The following is a 13468-nucleotide window of genomic DNA, read 5'->3' as shown; positions in this document are numbered from 1 at the left end:
TTTGAATGAAGCTTCTTAGTTCTGCTAGTGCCATTTGTGCTGGGATGGGTCCAGGTCTTGCTTGACCATGTGGCTTCCCTTGGAAGCATCAGGGATATCTCCTTTCTCCAGTGACCCTCCTCTTCATAGCAAGTGCACTGATTGGCTTTTATCCTCCAGTGGTCTCATTAAGCTCCCTGATGGGGAGGTTATGTGGCCCAGAGTTGCAAAGCTCTTTAGAGAAGTTCTCTGTTCCCTGGATTCCTACTGCCTCAGAGGGCCAGAGCCAAATATTGGTTTTCTTGGCCCTTTTAGTTTAACTTTAATTTTAAGTCTTGATCTTAAACATCTAGCTAGTCAGTCTCACCAGTCTTAAATTAAGAGTACTGGGCTTTAACTGAAGTCTGGCCTACTTTGGAGCATTGCCTTATCTTAGGTAAGGTGGAGAAATTTATAAATCTTAGGTAAAGTGTTCTAGTGCTGAAGCTGATCTTCGCTACTTAAATAGAACTTTATATTAATCTTATTGATAACAGGTTCAGTTATAGAACATTAAATGATATAAGTAAATTTCTAATAAGTTATTCTTATAAGCCTAAAATTACCATACAACCTTTTGAAGAATACCAGCTTGATATAATGCTCTTGTAAAGCTTCTATCTTAAATACTTGTATACTTGGAAAATATGAACACGTTTAATATAAAAAAGTAATAGCACCACAATTACATTGATGTTTTATTTTTTTTTATTTTTTTTTAAAGAGAGAGTGAGAGAGGAGAGAGAGAGAGAGAGAGAGAGAGAGAGAGAGAATTTTTTAATATTTATTTTTTAGTTCTTGGCGGACACAACATCTTTGTTGGTATGTGGTGCTGAGGATCGAACCCTGGCCGCACGCATGCCAGGCGAGCGCGCTACCGCTGAGCCACATCCCCAGCCCACATTGATGTTTTATATTAATCAATTTAGCTCTTAAAGAAATAACATTAGAATATTGTAAAATAACAGTTGTTGTTTAACCACAGTTGTATAATCCTTAATTTCTTCAAGATTACTTTCTCAAAAAACTTACATATATAACCAACTTACACAGACCTTCTTTATCACTTACTTAAACCCTCTTATTTACTTAATCACATAGACTTTCTTATCCAGAAACACTTTTTCCCTTCAATCAAATATGGTGTATATACCTAGAATCTTCTAATTTCTCTTTCCCATCTGTTAATCCCCTTTTTATTCACATTTAGAAACAATCCTTGTAAATTTTTGGATTTAGGCAAATTATTCCATTTTAATAAGAAATATTTTGTTTTTACAGTACACAGTTAATCATATCTGTTTAACATTTCATGAAAACATAAACAATGCTTAAGTGTATAGAATTATACTTGTTGGGACTTAAAAATTTTAGTAACCTTGTTTTCAGACAAAGCAACTCTAAAGGCCATTTTCATCAGATCTCGGATAGGGGTCTGGGGCCCTCTTCAGCGTGTTTGAGCTTTGGGTTAGCTGGTAAGAGGGCCTGGTGGGACCAGGTGTGGGCACTGACAGGAGAAGAGAGGAGTGAGTGGGTGGAGGGATCCATTGAGGGGGGAGGGGGGAGGGTTTCATCAGTAGAAGAGGTGGGCAGAGGAATCATGACTTCAGGAGAGGAGGAGGAAGAGGAGGGGGAAAGGGATGAAGGGGGAGCATTCTGGAGTAGAGGAGGAGGAGCCGTGGTAGCAGGAAGAGGGGGAGAGGAAGGCAGATGTGGGAGGGTGGAGGGAGAGTATTGGCTTGGGTAGGGAGGGGGAAGATGGGAAGGTGGGGCTGAGAGCAGCTTAGGTAGATCTGAGAATGAGGAAGGAGATGTAAAAGAATAATGGGAAATGGATTTGGGATTTTTTTCCTAGCAAGGAAAACTTGAGCAGTAGAACAGGTAGAGCAGAGGGGAGGACAGGGGAGAATCTCAAAGTGCCTGAATATGCCTCCAGATGTAAGCGACTTCTGCCCACTTCCCTGTCCGGTGACAGAAATTGCTCAAATCAGGATATAAAAATCAATAGTTCCTTCTGGGGGCCATTTTGACCCATTGTCTAAGTCACACACTGGGGTCAGGTCACAGTGGAGTAAAACACCAGGCACTTACAGTGTAGGTATTGAGTGAGTCCTAATTTGGCAAAATTTGAATATAGACAACCCAAAGGAGTTTTGGGGTGTCAGGAGGACTCAGAGTTTCCCATGACCTTCTGGCACCCTTGGGGATGGGTGGGAGCAGAAAAAGGCCTCCTAGATTCTGATTGCACTCACCTGAGGAATGGATAAAGGCCAGGTGGGGGTTGAGATGTCCCTGCAACCCGTCTGGGGCCCAAGCAGATCAGAATGGCTCACAAGAGGACTGGGGTGTCTCCACAGTTCCTGGGGCCTTGAACAAAATGGGTGGGGGTCTGTGGCATGTGTGTGACATACAGATAGACCCTCCTGGGTAGGGAGGGGCTGGAAGGTCAGGGGAAATGGGGGAACTTGCCCCACTCCAGTTGGAAAGGAGGAAGGGAGAAGGAAAGAAAGAGCAACTTAGGAATTTCCTTGTTTATTTGAAGGGGAGGGTGGACCTCAATCCCCTAAGGGAGAGGCACAAAAAGCCCTCCCAGTTTCAGCACCAGATGTAAGGTCAGGCACCAGTGACCAAAAGGAGGCAGATGAAAAGGCTGCTGAACAAGGTCTCACCTGGAGGAGACCCTCCAGTCCAACAGAACAGGTCCAGGGGAGTCCAGCTCAGGCTCAGCTGGATTGGAATTTTATCAGGCTTAGGGCAGGAAGGGAGGGCTTGGGACAGAAAAGGGAGGTTTTTAGAGTCCCTTGTCTTCCTGGGGTTGGTCAGGGGATCTTTCTGAGATCCATGTTTTTCCAGGATTGGTCAGGAGACCCCACTGATTGACAGGTGGTTCACTGCTTGTCTGTCAGTGCCTGATTGGTTGTTCCTTTGCACAAGCGAGTTGCCTGGTGCTTTGTTACCTTAGCTACCTTAAACCAACCTAACAAGCACAAAGACCCCCTCTTCAATCCCTGATTTTTGCAATCAAGTCAGAAGGATTTCAGATACATCAGTCAGAATAACAGGAATGAGTTTATTGAAAGTATCAGAAGAGGGAATGGGGATAATCTCAAGGGAGAGAGTGGGTCCTCTCAGAGAGAAGAGAGGACAACATGCCTCTCCTGCACTCCAGTTTTATTGGGCATCACAGAGATGTTTCCAGAGAGTCCTGCCCAGGTCCACATCTTGGCTTCTGAGGGACAGTAGGGTGACTTCAGACTCTCAAGTCCCTACTGTCATGGCAATTCTAGGTCACTTGGCTCATGTTGAGTGATTCTAATTGGATTCTTTTCTTGCACAATGGAGCACAACTTTTCATTTCTCTGGTTGTTCTAATTGAATTCTTAACCATATGTTCTTATGGATTTTTATGATTAGGAGAAACTATCCTTATCTCCCAGAGTTTTGGGATCCAGTCACAAAAAGTCTCCCCCTTGAGTGTAACTTGGGTTCCTCTTATCAACATTATTTTTGAAAGCAAAAATAACTGAAAAGTGGAGAGACATGGATGGATTAGCAATGCTTTTTGTTAAGCAGAGGAGGGACATGTGTCCAAGAGAGAAAATGTCAGAGGGCAAAGGGCTACAACAAGGGTCTGAGTTATTAATAGGGTTTAGAAAAACAAGGTCATGGGATGTGTTGGTCAGTACTTTTGGTAGGCTCACATTGGGTTTATTTGCATTTCCCCACCCCAGGCAGGATCCTATGGTAGGCAGTGGCTTTCCTTGTCTCTGCGACCTGCACGGGTGTTAGCACTCACAGTTGATGGGCCCTTACCCTGTATCTTCCCACTGCAGTGTGTGTTCTTCTGTCTTTTGTATTTTCCCTTGGTAATGTGTGGGCACTTTAAAAGTGAGTTTTAATGGCAGATACCAGTGTTACTCTGAGATCTTAAGACAGTCTGCTTTTGCACCCAAGTCAGATTGTTAAGGGTAAAAAGTACTGATGGTGTGCCCCATTGGGCACAGTGACCAGAGTCTTGTGTCTGCAGCAGCTGAGTTACAGCTATTTTGACCCCTGTAGGACAAGAATGCAATGAAGAGGCTCCATAAAAATTGTCTGAGCACCTTTTAAAAACAGCAGAAAAACAAAATTTGCCTCCCTAGAAGTAGAAAATCCTCTGTATCAAGTTTCACCATGAAAAAATTTTCCTTTTTCCTCTCACTCTCCAAACATTGATTCCTATATCCTAGCATATAAATTCCAAAAAATCTTTACCTAATATTTTAAAATATAAAAATTTACAAAAACAATAAGGAAAAAATCCATAAATGCGCTTTTCCCATGGGAGAGGACTGAACTTAGCAATGTATCCCATTATTCACCTTAATAATGCTTTACTTTAGCCCGCCACCCGCACTGGCTGCATGAATGAAGGTTTGAGATGTGAGAAACTGCTAGGGAGTTTTGAATTAAAGAGACAAGACTCTAATTACCTTTAAACCAGCTCCAGGATGGCTCCTCCTAGCTCCAGCCTCCAGCCACCTATTGCGGTAGCAAGTTTTACTAAAGAGGCTAGTGTGAGAGAGAGAGAGAGGACATGCCAGGGAGTGGACTTTTATTGGGGAACAAAAATTCTGGGGAAAATCCTATCCAATGAAGATTAAGGGGAGCAGCATGTCAAGGTGAGGGATGACGATTGGGTCTTTGGGGAAGTGGTCAGACACACCTCCACTTGGACAAGCCCTCGGACCTGAGAATGGCGGGTAAAGCTCTGGACACAAAATGTGCCTAAGCGCCTCTTGCCCAGCCAGGGAGGTAACTTAAATCACGTGCAAGGATGGCCTCCCTCATAGTCTCCCTTTTTTCTTTTAAAAAGCAGGTGATGATTTACTTTCTCGAGTCTGCTCTGAAGACTCACCATCCTATAATTACAACACAAAAAAGAATTAACAGCAAAGAGAACAATGCAATAATGTATCAGACTGAGTGTTTAAGAATGTTTCCAGGGTTAAATCCATTTAATTCCTTTAATATTTGATTAGCTAAAAAAGAAGGATCCAAAAAATCAGCTCTATTATTTTGAATATCTTGGATATGATGATGGAGTTCCAAAAGATCCAAGCTATTATTATTATTTTACCAAATACCCAACAAATGGTTTTTAACCTTCTCCAAATCCCAGAGAGAAGCATTGTACTTAGCAGCTGTAACACACACATATTTATAACTTGTGTGGCATTTAAGCCTTTCTTTAAACTTTAAAGCTGAAAGTTCATTACCTATATTTATAATAGTCGCCTCTAAGGCGACTGTTTTAATACAGGTAATGAACTTTGTTTCTTAGACTTAGTCTCAATCCTTTCATCAATATTTACTTGATTGTGCAGAGCCTTGGAAGTATTTTGAGCTAAATTATTAAGAAATGTTGCATGTTGAATATTTTGAGATAAAGTTATTGAAGCTGTGACTGTGGATGCAATGAAAGAAACCAAGGCTATTACTCCCTCAGTTATAATTCCAATGGCATGTCTAGTTCTCACTAGCTGGGTATGGATTTGCTGTAAGACTTGAAAACCAGCATCAGCGTACCATGGCTCTGAAATATTAGCAGGCAATAAAACAAAAGAGGGCTGATGAAGTACCAGCACTCCTTTTCCTCTATTATAACTAGTAATACAATTGGGTAGGTTACATTTGTTACATGTTACAATATATCTGTCATCTATCCATTTAACTTTTACATTTCCAATGATTAAAACGTAAGGAGATTGGACTCAGGCTCATAAGCCATAGCAACAATCTTCCTTACAGCTCTTGCCAACAAATTCCAGTAAAGGCTTGTCTGTAAAATGTAAGAATTCTGAGGCAGCAATTAAGCACCAAACATCTTTTTGAGTACCACCTTCACTGTAGGTCAAAATATTGCTAACAAATCCTGTAGGTGTCATAGCAGAACTTTTTCATAATTGTCTTTTATCAATTTTTAGAGACCAGTCTAAAATATACTCACTATCTTTAGACACCGTATGTTGCACTGGAAAGGTATTTACACAATCTATCAATCTAGGAAAGGTGTCAATCTCAATTGTAGAACTATTAGGACAATGAAGTTTTTATGGAGGTTTTGCAGAAATGACTGGTTTGTTATGGGAAAGTCCCATTTTGACCACTGATCTAGTATAAGGTTTTAAGTCTCCACAAATAGTATGATTAATCAGTTTAGGTCTCCCAATCATTGTCTTTTCCTCAAATGATATTCTGAGATAGCATGTTTATCATGGGAAAAACACAAAGGTAATTGGGCACTGTAGCCAAAATAATTAAACCTAGTCACATGATTGGGAGTAATATGAGTGTCTGTAAATCCTCCCATCATCAATGAGTCATTAGTAAACACTGGAATAGATTCTACAGTCCACACAGGGGTGGATCTGGGAAATATGTACAGTAAGTGTCTCTGCTCAACTCCCTTTTACCATGACTGCCCAGCAGAGCAATCACTGTAGCTACCATCATCAATGGGGTCTTATTTCTTCCTAGGAGTTGAATCATTCATGAAGCATGTGTTGTCAGCTTTTTCACGTCTTCCCATGAGATCAGATTTTCAGCTGGGTCTTGCTGGGTCATCTTCATTCTTCTTTGATATCTCTTCCTTGTGAGTGGAGGCTTCTCCGGGTTGATTTTCAGTCACTTGAATCTTGGCTCTATCTCCTCCATGTTTGATTGCACGTTCAGGCACCCAGATAGGACAGAAAGCACCTTCTGGAAAAATATAAGCATGACCTCTGCCCCACATAATTACTGGATCTGGGCCTTTCCATTGACCAGCCTGTAAGTCTTTCCACAAAACTCTGTTTAAAGGGCCTGTTGCTGTGGAAGATATATATCTCTCAGCTGCATTATGACCTTCTGTGTGGGAGGCCATCCTCACAGGTGATTTGAGTTACCTCCCTGGCTGGGTGAGTTGCACTTAGACACAGCTGCATTAGAGCCTTCCCCACCCATTTCCAGGTCCAAGAGTTTGTCCGTGCAGAGGCATGCCTGGCCACTGTCCCGAAGACCCAATCGTCACCCCTGACCTTGGGTTGCTGCCCCCATTAACCTTCATTGGATGGATTTTCCCTGGAGGTTTTTGTTCCCCAATAAAAGCCCACTCTCTGGCATGTTCTCTCTCTCTAGTCTCTTCTGTAAACCTCACCACCACATTAGGTGGCTGAAGGCGGGAGCTAGGAGAAGCCATCCCAGAGCTGGTATTAAAGGTAATGAGAGTCTTGTCTCTTTAATTAAAAACTCCCTAGCAATTACTTATGAATTGAACCTTCTTTAATGAAGCCAGGGCTGAACGCTTCTGCATCACAATTTAAAAAATTTAAAACAAACAAGGCATGATTGAGGCTATTTTTCGGAGTCATAAGCCTATTCCCCCCTTTTAATTTTTGTAATTGCAGCTTAATAGATAAATGAGCTCGTTCCACAATGGCTTGACCTTGGGGGTTATAAGGAATTCCTGTTTTATGGTCAATTTGAAACTCCTGGCAAAATTGTTGAAAAGAAGAGCTTACGTAAGCTGGTGCATTACCTGTTTTAATCTGTAGAAGGGCATCCTAACACAGCAAAGGCTGCTAGGCAATGAGAAATTACATGCTGTGTATTTTCCTTTGTTCATGCTGTGGCAAAAATGAATCTGGAATGTGTATCAACTATTACATGTACATAACATTGTTTACCAAATTCAGGAATATGAGTTACATCCATTTGCCATATTTGATTTGGTCTTAATCCATGGGGATTTACCCCTGATGGCAGAGATTGAGTGTGAATAACACATTTAGGGCAGTGACTTATAATTTGATGAGCTTGTTCTCTGGTAATATTAATTTTTTATGTAAACTAGAAGAATTTTGATGATGTAAAGAATGTGAAGCTTGTGCACAATCATATGGAGACATCTGTTGACAAAAAGCTACCAATTTATCAATTTTGTCATTACCTGAAGTTAAAGGTCCTGGAAGATTAGTGTGAGCTTGTATGTGTCCTATGAAACATGGGTATTTTTGCATTTGCACCACCTTTTGTAGATTATGAAATAATTTAAATAACTCTTGTGATGATGTATATCAATAACTGAAGTTTCAATATTTTTGGTAACTCTGAATGCATATAAGCTGTCAGGATAAATGTTAATAGGCTCATTTGCAAAGTAATTTAAGGCACAAATGAGAGCTTGTAACTCTGTTCTTTTGGCAGAAGTATATGAGGTTTGTATTACCTCTGTGTGAACATGGCTATAAAATCCTGCTTTACCTGAGCTTGAACCATCAGTGAACACTGTTAGGGTTCCACCTATGGGCTGGGCACGTACAATCTTTGGAAAAATAATTGGTGTTATTGACGCAAATTGAATAATTTTATCACGAGGGTAATGACTTTCTATCTGACCAGGAAAATCAGCAAAAGCTATTTGCCATAAACTAGAAGCTTGAAAAAGCCAATTATTTTGTTGAACAGAAAATAGAATAATTATGATATCAGGTTCAAATCCAATTAGTTGTAAAACTCTCATTCTACCTTTAATTGAGCAATAGAGTCATGAAAAGGAATTAATGTCTTTTGGGGAGAGTGGGTGAATCCACTCAATAACTCCCAGTCTTTGCCATATAGCTCCTGAAGGGCATGAGCAGTTGGAAATATTAATAAGTATACCAGCTCTTGAGGATTAATTCTAGTAAGTTGTGCATTTTTAATTGCAATTTTAACCTTTTTTAAAGCTGCTCTAGCCTCTATTATCAGTTGACGAGGAGAAGTTGGAGAAGGATCTCCTTGTACTATCTTGAATAAAGGACTTAAATCAGAAGTAGTTAGTTTTAAGGATGGCCTCAGCCAATTGATATCTCCTAATAGTTTTTTTTCCACCACCAGATCCTCTGTTTAATAGTTGGAAAACAAAAGTTCAAAGCTTACAATTATATTATCACAATCAAAAATCAGTAAATCAGAGGTCTTGAGTTCCAACATGGCGGCGGGCTCGGAGAGATCAAGTCTCTGACCTCTTCAGCTGTGCGGGCATAGGGAGTTGTAAACAATCTAAATTCTGTTTGCTCAGGATCACTAGGCAATGCTGAGCTGACGTGGATCTGGGGCAAACAGTCTGGACCTCTCAGAACACACACTGAGCCCGGAACGGCTGAATTCAAGCTCCCATTCGCTTGCTTCCCGCAGACAAACAGCTGTGACTCAGCACTAATCCATATTCAGCTGAAACAACTTGTCAGCCCTTCTGATCCTACAGAGGCAAATGCCAACTGAGCCTTCATAGGTAGTGGCCACAGGTTTGAAACGGGGCTTGGGAGAGACAGTAAGGACCCACCCATTGCATTGGTCACCCGGCAAAGGGAAACACTGTCGCCATTTGCAAGAGATACCACCATGGCAGAGAACTGACATCACCAGACTGCGGCGGAGGAGATAACTTCATTGAAACCTGCGGCTACAGGTGTGTAATTCCCTAGCCTTTCCTCTCCACACATTGGGGAAACCTTAAGGGCCCCTCCCAGCTCTCCCATAAGGGTCCCTCCCAGCTCTCCCATGAGCAAGATAGCCAGACCGAGGGAATCAGATGTGGCGCGAGACGCACGGCGCAGAACTCCTGGCTACCACTCCCACCAGTGCTGACAACTGAGGTCTCTTGCACCAGCTACCGGGGGCGTGGCTACCAGAGGGCAAGTAAAATTTGCTGAGGATTCTCAGCCCCAAGCTCTACAAACTTAGGGTCTGAGGGAATGGCAAACAGGGAGAGTGTGCCCAGGAGTTCATTAAAACAGGGCTCCCAGGAGCAGCAGACCTGGCGTGTAGCCAGTATTGTGGTGAGCGGCACCCATGAGAGGGGCCTGGCTAGAGGAAAAGTGGGGAAGTGACTAGACATAAGAGGAGGCCCTAGGCACTCAGGATTGGAGACTTGCCCAGTCTGGGAGGAGGAGCTACTGCACAGTGATTGGTTCCCGCGTATTGACATAAGAAGCTTGGCCTGGTGGGCACAGCGCCACCTACTGGAAGTTAATCAAACTCTAAGACTGCATTTATTAGTTTTTTTTCTTTTCTTTTCTTTTTGATTTGGGTTTTTTTCATTTTCATTTTTCTTTCTTGTTTTTTAAATTTTTTTCTTCTAATTTTAATTTTAATTATTATTATTATTATTTTTTAATTTTTTTTCTTTCTTTATTTCCTATTTTTTTCTCTTCTTTTGTCTTTTCATTTCTTTTCAATTTTCTTATTCCCCCTTCCTTGAATTCTACCTGCTTACTCTCATTCTCTTTAGTGACTTCTTCCCTTCCCTTCTAATACCTTTCCTCCCAAGCATCAAATAAATTTATAGGAGTAAACAGTAACTCAGCAGTCAAACAGAACAAGAAGTAACATGAGCAGCATGAAAAAGCAAGGAAGAAAAGGAGTACAAACAATGCAGGACAGCCTAAATATTCAGGAGGACCTAGAGTCATCAGAAAAATGGTCATATAAAGAACTCAAGGAATACCTTAGACAGATGGAATGGAACCTTAAAGAGGATACGAGACAGCAAATTCAAGCAGCGTAAGAACACATTGAGAATGAATTACATAAACAGATAAAAGAAGAAGTTAAGCATCTTTATCAGGAGATAGAGATTATAAAAAAGAATCAAACAATAATTCTAGAATGAAGGAAATGATAAACCAAATTAAAAACTCAATTGAGAGTATCACTAACAGAGTGGAGCAAGTAGAAGCCAGAACGTCAGATAATGAAGACAAAATATATCATCTTGAAAAGAGTCTAACCAACTCAGAAAGGCTGGTAAAAAATCACGAGAAAAACATCCAAGAGTTATGGGATAACATAAAAAAACCAAACTTATGAGTCATCGGGATAGAAGAAGGTACAGAGATTTAAACCAAGGGAATGAGTAACCTGCTGAATGAAATAATTACAGAAAACTTTCCAGAAATAAAAAAGGAAACAGATATATAAATTGAAGATGCATACAGGACACCAAGCACACAAAATCACAGTAGACCAATGCCAAGACACATTGTTATGAAGATATCCAATATACAGAACAAAGAGAAAATATTAAAAGCTACAAGAGAAAGGAGGCAGATTACATTCAGGGGTAAACCAATAAGGTTAACAATTTTTCATCACAGACGCTGAAAGCAAGAAGGTCATGGAACAATGTATTTCAAACACTGAAAGACAATGGATGCCAACCAAAAATTCTGTATCCAGCAAAATTAAGCTTCAGGTATGACAACGAAATAAAAATCTTTCATGATAAACAAAAGTTAAAAGAATTTGCAGCCAGAAAACCAGCATTGCAAAGCATTTTGAGCAAAACACTACACGAGGAAGAAATGAAAAACAATAACCAAAACCATCAGTGGGAAGTGCCTCGGTAAAGACAGAGGGTGAGGGGAAAGATAATCATGGAGAAACAAACTAAATTTTTTTAAAAAAGGATAAATAATCAAACATGGCTGGAAGTACAAACCATATATCAATAGTAACTCTAAATGTTAATGGCTTAAACTCTCCAATAAAGCGACATAGGCTGATATCATGGGTTAAAAAAACAAATCCAACAATATGCTGCCTCCAGGAGACACATCTGATTGGAAAAGACATACACAGGCTGAAGGTGAAAGGATGGGAAAAAATACACCACGCACACGGTCCTCGTAAGCAAGCAGGGGTGGCCATCCTCATATCGAATAAAATTGACTTCAAGACTAAGTTAATCAAAAGGGATAAGGAAGGACATTATATACTGTTAAAAGGAACCATTCACCAACAAGACATAACAATTATCAATATTTATGCACCAAATAATGGTGCTGCGACATTCATAAAACAAATTCTCCTCAAGTTCAAGAATCAAATAGACCACAACACAATAATTATGGGTGACTTCAACACACCTCTCTCACCATTGGACAGATCCTCCAAGCAAAAGTTGAATAAAGAAACTATAGAACTCAATACCACAATCAAAAACCTAGACTTAACTGACATATATAGAATATATCAACCATCATCAAATGGATATACTTTTTTCTCAGCAGCACATGGATCCTTCTCAGATATTATGCCATAGGGCAACCCTCAGTAAATATAAAGGGGTGGAGATAATACTATGCATTTTATCTAATCATAATGGAATGAAACTGGAAATAAATGATAAAAGAAGGAAGGAAAAATCCTACATCACATGGAAAATGAACAATATGTTACTGAATGAACAATGGGTTACAGAAGACATAAAGGAGGAAATAAAAAAATTCTTAGAGATAAATGAAAATACAGACACAACATATCAGAATCTATGGGACACAATGGAAGCAGTTTTAAGAGGGAAATTAATCGCCTGGAGGTCATTCCTCAAAAAAAGAAAAAACCAACAAATAAATGAGTTCACACTTCATCTCAAAGCCCTAGAAAAGGAAGAGCAAAACAACAGCAAATGTAGCAGAAGACAAGAAATAATTAAAATCAGAGCGGAAATCAATGAAATTGAAACAAAAGAAACTATTGAAAAAATTAACAAAACTAAAAGTTGGTTCTTCGAAAAAATAAATAAGATCGACAGACCTTTAGCCATGCTAACGAAGAGAAGAAGAGAGAGAACTCAAATTACTAACATATGGGATGAAAAAGGCAATATCACAACAGATGCTACAGAAATACAGAAGACAATTACAAATTATTTTGAAAACCTATATTCCAATAAAATAGAAGATAGTGACAACATTGATAAATTTCTTAAGTCATATGATTTGCCCAGACTGAGTCAGGAGGATACACACAATTTGAACACACCAATATCAATGGATGAAATTGAAGAAGCAATCAAAAGACTACCAACCAAGAAAAGCCCAGGACCAGATGGGTATACAGCGGAGTTTTACAAAACCTTTAAAGAAGAATTAATACCAATACTTTTCAAGTTATTTCAGGAAATAGAAAAAGAGGAAGCTCTTCCAAATTCATTCTATGAGGCCAACATCACCCTGATTCCGAAACCAGACAAAGACACCTCAAAGAAAGAAAACTACAGACGAATATCTCTAGTGAACCTAGATGCAAAAATCCTCAATAAAATTCTGGCGAATCGGATCCAGAAGCATATCAAAAAAAATTGTGCACCATGATCAAGTAGGATTCATCCCTGGGATGTAAGGCTGGTTCAATATACGGAAATCAATAAATGTTATTCACCACATCAATAGACTTAAAAATAAGAACCATATGATCATCTCGATAGATGTGGAAAAAGCATTCGACAAAGTACAGCATCCCTTTATGTTCAAAACTCTAGAAAAACTAGGGATAACTGGAACATACCTCAACATTGTAAAAGCAATCTATGCTAAGCCTCAGGCTAGCATCATTCTGAATGGAGAAAAATTGAAGGCATTCCCTCTAAAATCTGGAACAAGAC

The sequence above is a fragment of the Urocitellus parryii genome, chromosome 9 (assembly GCF_045843805.1).
Source record: "Urocitellus parryii isolate mUroPar1 chromosome 9, mUroPar1.hap1, whole genome shotgun sequence".
Lineage (NCBI taxonomy): Eukaryota > Metazoa > Chordata > Mammalia > Rodentia > Sciuridae > Urocitellus > Urocitellus parryii.
Note: the sequence above shows the minus strand (reverse complement) of the source record.